The sequence below is a fragment of the Oncorhynchus gorbuscha genome, linkage group LG07 (assembly GCF_021184085.1).
Source record: "Oncorhynchus gorbuscha isolate QuinsamMale2020 ecotype Even-year linkage group LG07, OgorEven_v1.0, whole genome shotgun sequence".
Taxonomy (NCBI): Eukaryota; Metazoa; Chordata; class Actinopteri; order Salmoniformes; family Salmonidae; genus Oncorhynchus; species Oncorhynchus gorbuscha.
Window position 1 is genome coordinate 23106420 of NC_060179.1, and position 18804 is coordinate 23125223.

At 41.9% G+C, this 18804-nt stretch overlaps 1 pseudogene; it reads left to right on the plus strand.

The window, feature by feature from the left end:
• Positions 1–7592: 7592 nt before the first annotated feature.
• Positions 7593–17619, plus strand: LOC124038974 (annotated as a pseudogene).
• The last annotated feature ends 1185 nt before the right edge of the window (positions 17620–18804 follow it).

Genomic DNA, 18804 nt, shown 5'->3' on the forward strand with positions numbered 1-18804 from the left:
CAGAATGATCGTTCCCCAAGAAGTAAACTAGCTAGTTCGCTAGAAAGTTAGCTAGCTAGACATCAATTGATGCTGCAGACAGCTAACTAGCCAAAACGTTGATAACTAGCTTGCTACCATATGAAAATAATCAAATTATGATATTTCTGGTGAAATGCTACAATATAGCTGGACCCGTTCTGCCAAATATTCTGTGAACACAAGGTTAGCTAACTATTAAGCAAACAATAGCGAGCCCAAGTGTTGCTAGCTAGTAGCTAACTAGCCACGTAACATTATACCCATGATCTCTCCTGGTGAAATTGATAAGAAATTACTTTCCCTACCACGTTTCTTTCCAATTCAGAGATTGTTTCATTAATATAGCACAATATGCCACAGTAAGCCGGCCAACTGACCTGATTAATGTAGCCCTGTCAGAAAAGATAAAGGTTCACTATTCAGTGTTATCAAAATCTGCAAATAAATCAATAATCACGTATTGTCACTTACAATGTGATGGATTTATTGCAATATTTCGTGAAATCTTTAATTTACTAGTAGACACAGTTAGTATTATTCATGATGTTTATAGTGTATTCTATTCACTCAAACAATGAGCCCCAAAGGTTCATATATGTCTGACGATGCACAGAATATTGTAAGAATGTTTTTAGTATTTACAGTAGTTTATTACATTTTAACCTTCATCCATCTTGTGTTACAGAAAGGACATGGTGAAGAGTGAAGCTCTCGGATGGACCTTTCTGAAAATCTCCTGACTGTAGTGCTTTAGTTGTTTCTCTATTCTCCATGTAACATGAGCAGAATAAAGAATAAAGTCAAGTTAAATAGCCCCTCTGTGTATTGCTTGATTCTATTCAGACAGGAAGTTTAGACTAGATTTTGGAAGAATGGAATTCACCATTATTTATTAAAGAAATGGAAACACTTACCCACACCCAAGAGCAATATCATATTTCTTTGGACTAACATTAAGGCTTTGTGTGGTTTCATGAATAATGTAACCATCAAACTACAGACTGGTACCATTTTGACCCTAGAGGCATACTGGATTCTTTTAAATCACAGCCTATAGGTGGTTTACTTGATTCTGCAAAATGTTCATGACAAGTTTTTTGAATGTTTTGCTAATTTATTAAAAATAAAGAACAGAAAAACCTTACTTACATACAGTTGAAGTCGGAAGTTTAAATACACATTAAAACTAGTTTTTCAATTACTCCACACATTTCTTGTTAACTGTCATGTTTTGTCATTGGTTATCATGTCTTGTCTCTGTGCTTCCCTTCTATTCGTTTCCCTCTGCTGGTCTTATTAGGTTCTTTCCCTCTTTCTATCCCTCTCTTCCCCTCCCTCTCTTCCTCTCTCGTTCTCTCTCCTTATCGTTCCGTTCCTGCTCCCAGCTGTTCCTCATTTACTCTTTTCACACCTGTCCCCTATTTTGCCCTCTGATTAGAGCCACTATTTCTCCCGCTGTTTTCCGCTTCTGTCCTTGTCGGATCCTTGTATGATGTTCGCTGTTCTGTGTCCTTGTCTCGCCCTGTCGTGTTTTATCTTCTTCAGATGCTGCGTATGAGCAGGTGTCTTAGTCTGCTATGGTCGGTGCCTTCCCGAAGCAACCTGCAGTCTATGGTCGAGTCTCCAGTCAGTCCTCGCTACTACGAGTGGATTTCAGTTTTTCCTGTTTTGTTTTCTCCTTGATATATCCAGGATTATTACTTTTGTCATATACTGGAATAAAGACTCTGTTTTCGTTAAGTCGCTTTTGGGTCCTCATTCACCAGCATAACATTAACAAACTATAGTTTTGTCCAGTCGCTTAGGTCATCTACTTTGCGCATGACACAAGTAATTTTTCCAACAATTGTTAACAGACAGATTATTTCACTTATAATTCACTGTACCACAATTCCAGTGGGTCAGAAGTTTACATACACTAAGTTGACTGTGCCTTTAAACAGCTTGGAAAATTCCAGAAAATTATGTAATGCGTTTAGAACCTTCTGATAGGCTACTTGACATTATTTGAGTAAATCGGAGTTGTACCTGTGGATGTATTTCAAGGTCTACCTTCAAAATCGGTGCCCCTTTGCTTGACATCATGGGAAAATCAAAAGAAATCAGCCAAGACCCCAGAAAAACAATTGTAGACCTCAACAAGTCTGGTTCATCCTTGGGAGCAGTTCATCTGTACAAACAATAGTATGCCAGTATAAACACCATGGGACCATGCAGCCGTTCTGTCTCGCGTTCTGTCTCCTAGAGATGAACGTACTTTGTTGTGAAAAGTACAAATCAATCTCAGAACAGCAAAGGACCATGTGAAGATGCTGGAGGAAACAGGTACAAAAGTATCTATATCCACAGTAAAACGAGTCCTATATCGACATAACCTGCAGTCTTGCAAGCCGCAGAACACCATCCCAACCGCGAAGCATGGTAGTGGCAGCATCATGTTGTGGGGGTGCTTTGCAGCACTGGTGCACTTCACAAAATAGATGGCATCATCAGAGACGCAGAAAAAATGAAAAGATGCTGGAGGAGTACTTAACGCCATCTGTCAAGGATGATAGATGCAACGTGACGGTCTGTGATGTCTTGACTATATTTCCTATTAATTTTGTACTAATTTCATGTTTGTTTTCATGGAAAACAAGGACATTTCTAAGTGACCCCAAACTTTTGAACAGTAGTGTGTGTATAAATATACAAATATGTTTAAATCGTCTCTAACATAACAGCTCCTAATTGTTAACTGCACTGAATGCATAACATTTACTTAATATTCAAAAATAGAGCCAATACACAAGACATACTTTACCAAAGCAGTATTATGGTTCATAGCTATAAACAAATATGCAAGGTCCCATATAGGACAAGAGTACAGTGATCTCAGTCCCAGATTTGAAGTGTTCAAGTGTTCAACATTCAGAAATTCAAGAGTTAGATGTCCAAAAAATGTAAGAGTACGACATCCAAGAATCAGAGGTGCACTTGATTCAAAGATGGAGCTCTGTGTGTGTGTGTGTCTCACTCAGCCGCCTCCAGGAGTATACAGAGTTTATTGATAGGTCTCTGTAAGATGTTGGTCCACTACACGCCCCATTATCCAAGAGATCCTTGGGGCTGTGTCATTGACGATGACAACATGGTCACCAGGACTGAAGTTTCTCTTAGTTTTATTCCACTTGTTCCGCTCCTGCATAAGTGGAAGATACTCATTTATCCATCTCTTCCAGAAGAGGTCAGTGATATCTTGTACTTGCTTCCATGTCCTTTGTGAGTAAAGGTCTCCTCTATGGAATAGTCCTGGTGGCCATGTTGTACTGTTCCAGGTAATAGAGCCTATCCTGGTGGTTGCTTGTCCGATCTTCTATGCCATGCTCAAATACATGCATAAATAGTCTAAAGTTTAGAGGATCACTGTCAAACATAGGTATCTCCTTAACAGGGAGTGTGGCCTGTTTGTGCTGTAGTACAAGGTGGTCAGCAATTTCATTTTGCCTTTGCATGACAGTAGAGAGGTTATCATGGCTGGTATTATGGATGATACCCACCGTGTTGATTCCGTGTTGATTGCTAGACCTTGCTGTTGGCTGCTGAAGGGTGTGGTTTATGACTGTTTTCTGAATGGGTTTTGATGGCTTTGTTGTCTGTTGTTGTAAACTCCTTTGTAATGGGGTCTTTGGAACTGCACCTAATCCTGCAAACTCAACAGGTTCCTCAAAGAACTTGACATAGTTGTTGATTTGATTGTTAAATGCACTGCCCCCTTGGACCTCCTTTAGTTCCCTTTATTTAAATTTAAACACCCAGTATCTTTAGATCCTTTAGTTGCATTCCATTGATGCATTGCATTTCCACGTTAGGCCTACTATTAGACATTTGATTAGATTACATTGTGCATAGGATCTCATTGTTTCCCAAACTCAAACTTCTTAATTGTTTTCACACTGCTGTGTTTTGAATTCTATTCCCAAGTTCATCAAATATTCCAATTATAAGCACATTTGCACTTCCATAATATGCTTGATCAATTGCATTGAACAGGGCAGCTTATTAATTCGCAATGGTTACTCACGGCTGGCGAATTCTAGGAGTTAAAGACCTCCCAAGTGAGCTGTCCTTGCGGTCTGAATGCAATGGTAAATAAAATAATATCCAGTGTCGTGTCTTTACTATCATTAAATTGGAGACTTATAGTTTTTATCAAAGATTCTCTGTAATTAGTATTACGCGATCAACTGATTAATCATGTAACTAATTAACTAGGAAGTCGGGGTACCAAGGAAAAATATTCAGATTACAAAGTTATCATTTCCTAAAATAATTTTTCAGATATTTTATCTGATCAATTAGTCTTCGAATTAATGAATTATTTACTTTACCTCACGTTCGTCTCATTCCAAACGTTGTAAATTGTTGGTTATCTGCACAAACCCAGTCTTCACTATGAGTCATCCATACATCAATTTTCTTAAATCACTTATTTATTACTAACTAAGTAATTCACAGAAATGCATAAACAAACAGTAAATATGGTTACAAGAAATGATAGGAGAATGTGCCCTAGTGGGCTGAACCGGCATGGCGGCTTGTTAGACAAAAGAGAAAGTGGGAGTCGACTAAGAAATCACTACAGAGTGATAATTATAACAATTGAAATGCTAATCCTGTACACATGAACGCTCACTCATTCGGGAACAATTGCAATCAATATATATATTTACTCTCAGTGTGTCATCTTGATCACTAGTGAAAAGTTTGTTTCTTTTGTAGAATTGTCCGTCTCTCTTCCTCTCTCTCTCGGTTGTGGTTATAGTGGATAGTTCAGAATGACATTAATTTGTTTCGTTATAGAATGGATGTTTTCGGCGGTTGTCGTTCTTCGCATTCAATGATACCGGATTCTTAGCTGCAGACTAGTAATTAATATCAAAGACTTGTTCTTATTCTGTCGGTATCGATAGTCTAAGAGTTTAACCACGTGGTATGGTTAAAAGATTCAGCAATGGTCTACAACCTTTGTCCTCTCATAATGGAGAAAAACATGGTCTGTTGATAAATTCTCAAAGTTGGGTTTTATTCGGAATGGCAGAAAAGGGCTGTCCCAGGACGCCTGACCCTAACTTGGCTCAGGAGCGGTCCTCTGATTTAGTTAACTCCAATCCCCTTTTTTAGTTTTTCTTCATTAAACAGTCCAAAATCACATTGTAAAATTGTGTAAAAAGTATCATACTCACTCATTAATCTTATACAACAATTAGATGTATGTAAACCTCATATCTGAGGCTATTATATAAACAGCATTATGGTAATGTGGCCACACCGTCTCCCATGAGCTTCCCCAAGTTGTAACAAACGGACCAGTTCGTAGCTGGATTCTTCACCGATCTTCTATGCTTTCTCTGTAACATGAAATGTGTTCGTACCTCAAGTTCTGTGAGGTGGAAGACATTTCATGGAGCACCTTTGTGCTCCATGAAAATCTACTCTGCCTGTTATACTATGTGGCCATGTGGCAGGGTCTTCTCAGGAATTTACGACCTCTCTCTGACCACAGCAGCCTAGTTGAAGGAGGCAAGGAGGAGGCAGGGAGAGGGGGATGGGGCTTGCTATACCCAAAGAGGCCAACATGACACCAGCATGTGTCTGTACCGGAGCAGTACCACTCTTAATATTATATACTGTATGTTTTTTGGGTGGCTGCATCGTGTTATGGGTATGGCTGTCTAGTAATGATCAACTGCATCAGTCAGGCTCCTGAGTGGTGCAGCGGTCTAAGGCAGTGCTAGAGGCGTCACTACAGACCATGGTTTGATTCCAGGCTGTATCACAACCAGCCGTGATTTGGAATCCCATAGGGCGGCGCACAATTGGCCCAGCGTCGTCCGGGGGGTTTGGCCGGGGTAGGCTGTCATTGTAAATAAGAATTTGCTGTTAACTGACTTGCTTAGTTAAATCAAGTTAACTAAAATAAGTTTTTTTAAAGTACTTAGAACTTTTTAATGTACCAAGTGTCAAAGCTGTGTGCTGGAAAACCTTGGTAGTGCATGGGTGAAGAGCTGTGTATCTTGTTTGAATTTCCTGGCTTTCTCTGCTTTTGACCAGCCCTAAGTTCTCAATAAAAACAGTTTTTGTATTCAATAACTTGTATTCAATAACAATGTGAACTGCAAAAGTTTCCTTGACCAATTAATTTGTTTAATAATAACGTTAAACTTACCTTTTTAATAAAAACTAAATAAATGGACTAATACATTAAGAAACAACAAGCTAATATTTCATCTGTGTTACACGTCCTACAGCAAGGGTGAAACTACAGGGAGTGTTACATGACCCCATGGGCTGCTAACTCAGAATGTTCTCCCTGTACTTCCCACATTGTCCACTTGGGGAAGGTAGAAAACAAGCTGTGCCATTACCCACCTCTGTACTGGCTTCTCCTGACACTTCTGGTAAGTTAACAGAGCTCCTGTAAAATCAATGCTATTCTCTCATTCTTACAGATACAGACCATGAGACTCACTAATTTGGTAAATGTTAATAATATCCACACTAATTTCTTAAAATGTAATATCCCTACACCTGCACATTGAACACTGCATGCTGACTGTCCGGTAGGAGTTAAAGATAATGTCGTCATTATGACTTACCTTGGTCAGTGGTGATTCTGTTGCTATTGGAAGATTTGTGGAGGCTACTCCTGCATCACTAACCTATATCTTTCTTTCACCCCCTGTCAGGGAACCCACGTGCCTTGGTGAGGGAAGAGATGGTCTTAGCCTGGGGGAGCAGTAGAGATGGCCTGGCAGTCTGTCAATCTATGGAGACAAAGGATGACAGGAGAGTAGGTTAAGGTGAATCCATGTGTTCAAGTACATCAAGCACAACTCATATAACCTCACTAACCCCTTCAAGTGTAAGTGAACCTTTCACACAGAATCCTAATGTTCTGTGTGAAATGAGGCACACACACACATGTGACAGCTAGGAATGGGACCCTTAGAAATGAATTGAAGGGCAGGCGATGGTATGTTCAGCTCTGAAGGCTACAGGACCTCAAAACTGAAGTGAAGTGAAAGCTGTGAAGTTGTAAGAGTTAAAAGGGCTCCACTATACATACAGGGGTCATATGCACAGGTCTTGAAGGAGGTAACACCCTTTCCAGCTTTGTCACCAGTACCTGCCCCACACTGTGCACATGATGACCAGACAGCTATCTTGATCTTTAACAGTGTGACACAAATCCAAGACCTCATACCCCTTGGGTCAAGTAAAAGGATACAAATGTGTACTTGGTATAGTGCCACCATGTTGCAGATTCAGATCTGGCTACTACCATATCATATATCCAAATCTGGCTACTGAAAAGTCATTAAAAGCATTTTGGCAATGTGTTATGTGCATGCTTTTAAAGACCTTGCCACATTTTGTAACTCTTGGTTAACATGCTGGGTCTGAAGTTGTAAATCAATTGGTCATTACAGGGCCACCCTGTGGTCAATTTGTGCCATTTTCCTACAGAGGCACATGACTGGCACGTTTTGTAAATCTGGAGAATCCCACATTCAAATTATTTATGGTTTATGGAGCTTGAGGATGCAAAGTAAGGATGTTTTATTGCTTTCTCTTACTTTTTAGGCTATTGAACCTTGGCTGAAAGAGCGATACACAAAAGTACATGATGAATAATACATGGATGAACTGTTATAACAACCATTTAGACAGAAAAGAGTCAGCTGTTCTGAAATATGTTTCTTATCTATATCAATCTAGGAAGAAACTGGCTCAGCATCTGCAGGATGCAGAGGAAGCTGTGGAAGCTGTAAATGCTAAATGTTCATCCCTGGAGAAGACTAAACACAGACTCCAGAATGAGATTGAAGATCTCATGGTGGATGTGGAGAGATCCAATGCAGCTGCTGCCTTGAAGCAACTAAATCAATTACCGGATACGCAAGTCATATTAGCCTTCATTATAATACACGATATACAATATATTGAAACAACTTGTAAAACTTGTATGTGTCATGTTTTGTCATTTATTATCTTGTCTTGTCCCTGTGCTTCCCATTCTATTCGTTTCCCTCTGCTGGTCTTATTAGGTTCTTTCCCTCTTTCTATCCCTCTCTCTCCCCCTCCCTCTCTCACTCTCTCGCTCTCTCTTCTCTCTATCGTTCCGTTCCTGCTCCCAGCTGTTCCTATTCCCCTAATCAATCATTTAGTCTTCCCACACCTGTTCCCGATCCTTTCCCCTGATTAGAGTCCCTATTTCTTCCTTTGTGTTCCGTTCCTGTCCTGTCGGTTCCTTGTCTAGAATTCACCGTGCTGTGTTTGTGTATCGCCCTGTCGTGTCGTGTTTTCCTCAGATGCTGCGTGGTGAGCAGGTGTCTGAGTCTGTCTGGTTCAAGTGCCTTCCCGAGGCAACCTGCTGTTCACCTGCTGTTCAAGATCGAGTCTCCAGTTTGTCCTCGTCATTTCGAGTGAAAGTTGTGTTTTTTGTTTGTATTTACTTTACTGGATTAAAGACTCTGTTTTTGCCAAGTCGCTTTTGGGTCCTCTTTCACCTGCATGACAGTATGTTTTTCAGGTCCTGGCTGAGTGGAAGCAGAAGTTTGAGGAGTCTCAGACTGAGCTCGAGAGCTCCCAGAAAGTGGCCAGATCTCTCAGCACTGAGCTCTTCAAACTCAAGAACCCTCATGAGGAGTTTCTGGATCACCTGCAGACCATGAAGACGGAGAACACAGCATCAGCATTATTGATGTCAATTAAAGATTTATATATATCAGAGATTAATTATCACAAAAATATTCTCATGTAAATTTATTTTTTTAACCACAGAGGAGATGACTGTGTGAGACTGAGCCAACTTGGTGAGGGAGGAAATCGCATCCAAGAACTGGAGAAAGTCCATAACCAGCTGGAGCAGCAGAAGGCTGAGCAACACTTTGCTCTAGAGGAAGCTGAGGTGAGAACAGAAAACATTTACTTCTAGCAACAGACACTATTTACTGGTAGCAACTGACTGTATAATGAGATTTTATATGGGGCTATGTTCTCACAGGGCTCCCTGGATCATGAGGAGGGCAAAATCCTGAGTGCTCAGCTGGAGTTCAATCAGGTGAAAGCTGACATTGAACGGAAGGAAGCTGGTGGAGAAGGATGAGGAAATGGAGATGAATAAGAGGAACCAGCAGAGAGTTGTGGATAACCTGCAAAGCTCCCTGGAGTCAGAGACTCGCAGCAGGAATGAAGCTCTCAGGCTGAAGAAGAAGATGGAGGGAGATCTCAATGAGATGGAGATCCAGCTCAGCCAGGCCAACAGGCAGGCATCAGAGGCCCAGAAGCAACTTAAGGGTCTCCATTCCCATCTGAAGGTATTACTTCCACACCACTGAATTAAAAACATTGCGTGTGCATTCAGAAAAAGCCAAACCACACTGTGAAACAATACAATAAATATAGTAAAATCTATTCTCTCTACAGGATTCTCAACTGCCGCTGGATGATGCTCTTCGTAGCAGTGATGACCTGAAGGAGAACATTGCCATTGTGGAGAGACGGAACAACCTGATGCAGGCTGAACTGGATGAGCTGAGAGCCCTGGTGGAGCAGACTGAGAGAGGCCGCAAACTGGCTGAGCAGGAACTGCTGGATGTTAGTGAGTTAGTGAGAGTTCAACTTCTACACTCACAGGTAAGACAGTAATAGAAAGGAGCAATAGTAATGGCATCTTTTTTGCAGGCACTAACTCAGTCATGTCTCGTTGGCCAAGACCCATGGGAAAAATTAAGCTTTTTTTGGATAAACAGGAAAAAATAAGGTCTGTAGTAAACACAGGCTTAGGAGATTTAGTACTTTTTTGTTCTATGAGATAATCTTCAACAGATAACGTGACTTTTTGTGAATTTTTAAGCATTTATGTGATCAAAACAAGTACATTAAGCACAAAAAGGCTTCATAATTCATAAAGGGCATGTTAACTGACTGATATTATCTCATAGAACAAAATGTATAGGATCTCCTAAGCCTGTTTAAACCTCAGACCTTATTTTCAGGGTTTATCCCAAAACCCCAATATCTCCCCATTCATGTTTTATTTAACCTTTATTTAACTAGGCAAGGCAGTTAAGAACAAATGATTTTTTACAATGATGCCCTACCGGGGAACAGTAGGTTAACTGCCTTGTTCAGGTACAGAACGACCTTTGTCAGCTCGGGGATTCAATCCACCAACTTTTCGGTTACTGGCCCAATGCTCTAACCACTAGGCTACCAGCCGCCCCATTTCACCCATAGGAATGAATGAACGAACCAAAGGTAAGTCATTTCCATTTTTTAGGACTACAAACTAGCAAGCTCTATAGATAACAATTAGTGTTCTCCTTAAATGTCTGCTACCTGAGGTATATACTGCAGAGGTTAAATTAAAAGTCATTTGTCAAATATATGTGAGGAACTCCAGCCTGTTAAGCCAGAAGAAAAAGCTAGAGGGCGACACATCCCAGCTTCAGAATGAAGTGGAGGAGGCTGTGCAGGAGTGTAGAAATGCTGAGGAAAAGGCCAAGAAGGCCATTACTGATGCTGCCATGATGGCAGAAGAGCTGAAGAAGGAGCAGGACACCAGTGCTCACCTGGAGCGCATGAAAAAGAACATGGAGCAGACCATCAAGGACCTGCAGCACCGCCTGGATGAAGCTGAACAAATCGCCATGAAGGGGGGCAAGAAGCAGATCCAGAAGCTGGAGGCCAGAGTAAGTGTCTAAGCTGCATTCTCTTCTATTAATTCAGTCACTTTTTATACAGTACCAGTCAAAAGTTGACATACTCATTCAAGTTTTATTTTATTCTCTACTATTTTCTACATTGAAATAACACATATGGAATCGTGTAGTAACCAAAAAAGTGTTAAACATATCAAAATATATTTGAGATTCTTCAAGTAGCCACCCTTTGCCTCGATGACAGCTTTGCACACTCTTGGCATTCACTCAACCAGCTTCATGAGGTAGTCACCTGCAATGCATTTAAATGAACAGGTGTGCCTTGTTAAAAGTTCATTTGTGGATGTTCTTTACTTCTTAATGCATTTGATCCAATCAGTTGTGTTGTGACAAGGTAAGGGTGGTATACAGCAGTTAGCCATATTTGGTAAAAGACCAAGTCCATATTATGGCAAGAACAGTTCAAATAGGCAAAGAGAATTGACAGTCCGTCATTACCTTAAGACAAGAATGTCAGTCAATACAGAACATTTCAAGAACTTTGAAAGTTTCTTCAAGTGACGTCACAAAAACCAACAAGCGCTATGATGAAACTGGCTCTCATAAGGACTGCCACAGGAAAGGAAGACCCAGAGTTACCTCTGCTGCGTTGGATAAGTTCATTAGAGTTACCAGCCTCAGATTGCGGCCCAAATAAATTCTACAAAGAGTTCAAGTAACAGACACATCTCAACCTCAACTTTTCAGAGGAGACAACATGAATCAGTCCTTCATGGTTGAATTGCTGCAAAGAAACCACTTCTAAAGGACACCAATAAGAAGAAGAGACTTGCTTGGGCCAAGAAACACAAGCAATGGACATTAGACCGGTGGAAACCTGTAATTTTGTCTGATGAGTCCAAATCTGAGATTTATGGTTCCAACCGCCGTGTCTTTGTGAGACGCAGAGTAGATGAACGGATTATCTCTGCATGTGTGATTCCCACTGTGAAGCATGGAGGAGGAGGTGTGATGGTGTTTTGCTGGTGACACTGTCAGTGATTTATTTAAAATTCAAGGCACATGTAACCAGCATGGCAACCACAGCATTCTGCAGTGATACGCCATCCCATCTGGTTTGTGCTGGGTGGAACTATTAATTTGTTTTTCAACAGGACAATGACCCAACACACCTCCAGGCTGTGTAAGGGTTATTTGACCAAGAAGGAGAGTGATGGAGTGCTGCATCGGAAGATGCAATCACCTGACCTCAACCCAATTGAGATGGTTTTGGATGAGTTGGACCGCAGAGTGAAGGAAAACCAGCCAAAAAGTGCTCAGCATATGTGTGAACTTCTTCAAGACTGTTGGAAAAGGTTTCCTCATGAAGCTGGTTGAAAGAATGCCAAGAGTGTGCAAAGCTGTCATCAAGGGTGGCTACTTAAAATAATCTAAAATATATTTTGGTTTGTTTAACCCTTTTTTGGTTACTACATGTGTTATTTCATAGTTTTGATGTCTTCACTATTATTCTAGAAGTTAGAAAATAGTAAAAATAAAGAAATACCGTTGAATGAGTAGGTGTGTCCAAATTTATGACTGGTACTGTAATCATATTTCGAGCTTCAATATTGAAAAGAGTAGTAACAACATACTTGGAAATAGTGTTTAACATTGATCATATCGTTCTAAGTAAGGGAGCTAGAGAAAAGTGGAAATGGAGTAAAGGAGGGGCAGTGATTCTGTGAAAGGAGTCCGTAAATATGAGAGACGCATCAAGGAGCTCACACCAGGTACATTATATACTTTAATTTGACAGGGCACAATTAATGCTCAGAATCAATTGTAACATATATATAATGTTTTCCTATTTTTCTCTTTATTTTTTGTGTGCAGACTGAGGAAGACCGTAAGAATTTGAGCTGCCTGCAGGACCTGGTGGACAAACTGCAGCTGAAGGTCATATCCTACAAGAGAACTGCAGAGGAGGCTGTAAGTAACCTTCTATCATCCAACTGATGCATCTGTAATTCTCAAATTATTTTGTTTAATAGAAACCTAGATCATGTTTAACATTTCTCACAGGAGGAACAAGCCAATGCCAATTTGGGCACGTTCCGTAAGATTCAGCATGAACTTGTCACGCCTTGGTCATTATATTTTGTGTTTTTGTTATATGTTTGGGTAGGCCAGGGTGTGACATGGGTTTATATGTTGTGTTTCGTATTGGGGTTTGTATTATTTGGCATTGCGGCTGATTAGGGGTGTGGTATAGGTTTGGCTGCCTGAGGCGATTCTCAATTAGAGTCAGGTGCTTATCGTTGTCTCCGATTGGGAACCGTATTTAGGCAGCCTCAGTTTCGCTTTGTATTTCGTGGGTGTTTGTTCCTGTCTCTGTGTTGTTGTCACCAGATAGGCTGTAATTAGTTTCACGGTCCGTTCTGTTGTTTTTGTATTTAGTATTCAGTTGTTTCATGTACCGCGATTTATTTTCATTAAAGTGAGTAACCTACACGCTGCATTTCGGTCCGACTTTCTTTCTTCAACAGACGAACGCCGTTACAGAAACACCCACCCCTCACGGACCGAGCAGCGTGTAACTGGCAACGACGTTATGGACAGTAGAAGCATGGAGTATACGACGTGGGAAGAAATCGACAGGTGGGCGGCCGACCCAGAGAGAGTGCAGGAGCCCGCTTGGGATTCGCTTCAGCAGTGCGAAGAGGGCTATAGAAGAATGGAGTCAAAAAGGAAAACACGGCGACGCAGAGCGAAAAACGAAAGTAACCCCCAAATATTTATTGGGGGAAAGCGCAGAGAGAGAGTGGCTGAGTCAGGAGTCAGACCTGAGCCTACTCTCCCTGTTAATTGTGAGGAGCAGCAATATAAGGACTTCTGGTCTTGGGTGATGATATTAGACGGAAAAGGACCCTGGGCGCAGCCGGGAGAATATCGCCGTCCCAAGGAAGAAATAGATGCGGCTAAAGCGGAGAGGCACTGGTATGAGGAGGCAGCACGGCGACGTGGTTGGAAGCCGGAAAAGCAGCCCAAAAAAATTATTGGGGGGTGGCTAGAAGGGAGAATAGTTATGCCAGGTAGGAGACCTGCGCAAACTCCCTGTGCTCACCGTTGGGCTAGAGAGACCGGGCAGGCACCGTGTTACGCTATGGAGCGCACAGTGTTTCCAGTGCGGGTGCAGAGCCAGGTGCGGCACATACCAGCCCTTCCTATTGGCCGGGCTAGAGTGGGCATCGAGCCAGGTAAGCTTGGGCAGGCTCGGTGCTCAAGAGCTCCAGTGCGCCTGCACGGTCCGGTCTATCCAGAGCCACCTCTACACACCAGTCCTCCGGTAGCAGCTCCCCGCACCAGGCTTCCTGTGCGTGTCCTCGATCCAGCACCACGCACCAGGCCTCCAGTGCGCCTCGCCTATTCAGCGCAGCCAGCTCTTTTCTCCTCTCCTGCACTGTCGGAGTCTCACGCCTGTTTAGCGCAGCCAGAGCTTTTCTCCTCTCCTGCGTTGCCGGAGTCTCCCGTCTGCCCAGCGCCGCCAGTGCTCCCAGTCTGCCCAACACCGCCAGTGCTCCCAGTCTGCCCAGTGCTCCCAGTCTGCCCAGCGCCGCCAGTCTGCCCAGCGCCGCCAGCACAGCGAGTCTGCCCAGCGTCGCCAGTCTGCCCAGCGCCGCCAGTCTGCCCAGCGTCGCCAGTCTGCCAGCATCTGCCAGAAGTGCCAGTCAGCCATGATCTTCTAGATCGGCCAGACAACCAGTCTCTTCCAGTTCCGCCAACCAGCCAGGATTTACCGGAGCCTACTACCTGCCTGAGCTACCTCTCAGTACTGGGCTTCCTCTCAGTACTGAGCTTCCTCTCAGTACCGGGCTTCCCCTCAGTACCGGGCTTCCCCTCAGTCCCGGGCTTCCCCTCAGTCCCGGGCTTCCCCTCAGTCCCGGGCTGCTTCTGTCCCGAGCTGCCCCTCTGTCCCGAGATGCCCCTCTGTCCCGAGATGCCCCTCTGTCCCGAGATGCCCCTCTGTCCCGGGATGCCCCTCTGTCCCGAGATGCCCCTCTGTCCCGAGATGCCCCTCTGTCCCGAGCTGCCCCTCTGTCCCGAGCTGCCCCTCTGTCCCGAGCTGCTCCTCTGTCCCGAGCTGCTCCTCAGTTATGTGGGGATCTGGGTGAGGACTATTAGGCCATGGTCAGCGGAGAGGGTGGATTATCCCAGGACGCGAAGGGGAGGAACTAGGACATTAATGGAGTGGGGTCCACGTCCTGAGCCAGAACCGCCACCATGGACAGACGCCCACCCGGACCCTCCCTATGCTCTTGAGGTGCGTCCGGGAGTCCGCACCTTAGGGGGGGGGGGGTTCTGTCACGCCTTGGTCATTGTACTTTGTGTTTTTGTTATATGTTTGGGTAGGCCAGGGTGTGACATGGGTTTATATGTTGTGTTTCGTATTGGGGTTTGTATTATTTGGGATTGCGGCTGATTAGGGGTGTGGTATAGGTTTGGCTGCCTGAGGCGATTCTCAATTAGAGTCAGGTGCTTATCGTTGTCTCCGATTGGGAACCGTATTTAGGCAGCCTCAGTTTCGCTTTGTATTTCGTGGGTGTTTGTTCCTGTCTCTGTGTTGTTGTCACCAGATAGGCTGTAATTAGTTTCACGTTCCGTTCTGTTGTTTTTGTATTTAGTATTCAGTTGTTTCATGTACAGCGATTTATTTTCATTAAAGTCATGAGTAACCTACATGCTGCATTTCGGACCAACTTTCTTTCTTCAACAGACGAACGCTGTTACAGAACTGGATGAGCCAGAAGAGAGGGCTGATATTGCTGAGTCTCATGTCAATAAGATGAGAGCCAGGAGTCTTGATTCTGCCTCCAAGGTCAGTAAAGTAACTCTTTCAAGAGTCCTAAAGGATCATTTGCAGACTTAGCAAGAACCACTACTCCACTACCACATATATACAACACAAAATCCATGTGCACGTGTGTGTACAGTGTGTATGTTATCATACACACTGGTCCTTCTGTAGCTCAGTTGGTAGAGCATGGCGCTTGTAACGCCAGGGTAGTGGGTTCGATCCCCGGGACCACCCATACGTAGAATGTATGCACACATGACTGTAAGTCGCTTTGGATAAAAGCGTCTGCTAAATGGCATATATTATTATATTATTATATTATTATTATTATTATTATATATTATTATATTATATATTATATTATTATTATTATTATTATATATATTATTATATTATTATTATTATATTATGTGTGTGTGTGTGCATGTGTCTTTGCCTATGTTTGTGTTGCGTAAACAGTTCCCGCTGTTCCATAAGGTTTATTTGTATCTGTTTATTAAAGTCTGATTCTACCGCTTGCATCAGTTACCTAATGTGGAATAGAGTTCCATGTAGTCATGGCTCTATGTAGTACGGTGCGCCTACCACAGTCTGTTCTGGACTTGGGGACTGTGAGGAGACTTCTGGTGGCATGTCTTGTGGGTTATGCATGGGTGTCTGAGCTGTGTGCTAGTCGTTTAAACAGACAGCTCGCTGCTTTCAACATGTCAATACCTCTCACAAATACAAGTCGTTATGAAATCAATCTCTCCTCCAATTTGAGCCATGATCGATTGACATGCATATTATTGTTTGCCTGAAAGTTATAGGTTTTAAACAAATGCATCTGTCATGCCATGATTAGATTGTTGTGTTTTTAATTTCTTTCATAATTTCTTAAAACAATAAAAACAAATGTACCAATATTTCAGAAAATCGATATATAGTGTTTTGGATATACTCTTAAATTATAGACCATGTAAAACCTTGATGAAAGTTACCTGTACAGAGAAAGTCTCAAGATGATCCCATGTAAGTTGCATGTTTTCCTAAAAAAGGTTATGATGTTACATTTCCTGTCCCAGTCACCCCCCTATCATTACAAGATTGTAGAAGATGGAAGCAGAACTCACTTAAATTTGGTCTGTATTGCTTCCCTAACATCTCATCTTCATAATGAACACTGGGGGGACAGCTGTCTGTGAGCTCTTTCTGTGAGCTCTTTCTAAAAGCCATGAAATACTATTGACTGGATAACCTTATTTTAGACTTGGCAACCTACTCTGTAATGGTCAGAATTCATACAATTTCGTACTGACACATTTCAAATACATCCTTAACTCCAACATATATGCCTTAAGGATAATTATGAGAACGGTTTCATTCAGAAATGACTAACTTTATTTGTTGATGCTGACCTCCTCTCGTACTTGCCCATATTTGCTTATTTATAATGTATAACAATGCATGTTTATTCATTTGCTGCCATCAATTGTGTTCTAAAACTGACAAGATCCAGTGAAATTTTGATTAACTGCTAATGGTCAGAATGGCGTCGTGGATTTACGACCCATGAAAAAGTGGGAAAAATCTTTGTATTTAAAATATAGACAAATTATATCAAAAATACCTCAGGTGAGGACTAACATATTTGATGATGTTTTTTGAGAGATTTCCCCTTTAATTGTGGCTAAACCTAGAATTGTTTTAGATTACTTCTTGAATGTATGTCGCTAACAGCTTTAACAGTTGTAACTCATTTCTGTAATACATACTGTAGTTGAAGGGCAAAACGTATTTATTGTTCATTGTATTCTTTAATTGGACCGTATTGCTCTTGGTGTTGGCTATTACACAAGAGAATCAGATACATGTTTAGTATCTGTATGGGGACAGCATCAAGTTCATAGTGTATTCCATACCATAATGCACATACCTGTTGAAGTTTCCCATCATATATTTTAAGGACACAGTAAATGGCAGTATAAAATGTTTTTCATTACACAGTAGTATTACAATTTTTTCATAATCCATCCGTCTTCTCTGTCACAGAAAGGAAAGGATGAGGAGTGAGTCCAAGAGTTGTGATGCCAGCTCCCAGGTCAGTTCTTTTAATCAAAATAATGATATTGGTTATAATTAGCAAATTCCCTCATGTCATGTATGATGACAGCTTCTTCCTCAATCGCTTTGTAAGTATTTGATGTCCAACAGCCATACTATTATTCACATTGTATATATTTTTTAAGAATACTGTGTCATGACGTGGCCCTCTTTGGATATAGCAAGCACCAACTCTCTCTCACCACCTCTCTCTTCCCCCTACACCCAGGCTCTGTTATCTCAGGTCGTAAATTCCTGAGGAGACTCTCTTCCCCCCCGGCCATGCGGTATAGAGAGAGGGTTCACAGTAGAACAAAGGAACTTCTTCTACCTCACAGAACTTGAGAACTGAACAATATCCATGTTGAGAATGTCTATATGGTCGGTGGAGAATCCAGCTACGACCGGTCCATTTTGTCTAATGTTTGTGACCTCATGAGAGACAATACAGCTACATTACCATAATTATGTTTACACAAGAGTCTCCGTTATGAGATTTGCATCTAATTATTGTATAAAATGAATGAGTAAAGATTAAACAATTTGTGAAATTTTGTAATGTGATTTTAAACTGTTTAATGACAGAGAATCCAATTCCCTTTAAAGTTAACTAAGTCATTGGCCCGCCCCATGAGCACAGATATTGATCTGACGTCATGGGACAGCCTTTTCTGCATTTCAGAATAAAAAAACCCAATTCCCTTGAGACCAAGCGTACCTCGATTACCGAGAGGGCTAAGGTTTGAGTAGAGACCATGCAATCCTCGGTTAATGAATTCCTAACCAAACCACGTGGCGCATTGGCTACACTGGTGGAAATGGTTAAACTCAGACTATCGATACTGACAAAATAAGAGAAAATCTTCGATACTAATTACTACTCTGCAGCTAGAATTTTGTCGACTGAATGCGAAGACCGACAACCGCCGGAACATCTATTCTATAAGAACATTTCTGAATGGGACTATGAAGTATCCATACACGAAAGACTCCAGGGACACAAAGAGAAGTTCAGATGAACTTTCCAACATAAAGACGGACCATTCCAACAGAGATCATGAAGACACACTGAGCCTAAATATATATATTGATTGCAAATATTCCCGAATGAGTTTTTTCATGTGCAAAGTATTAGTATTTCTATCAATATGATTA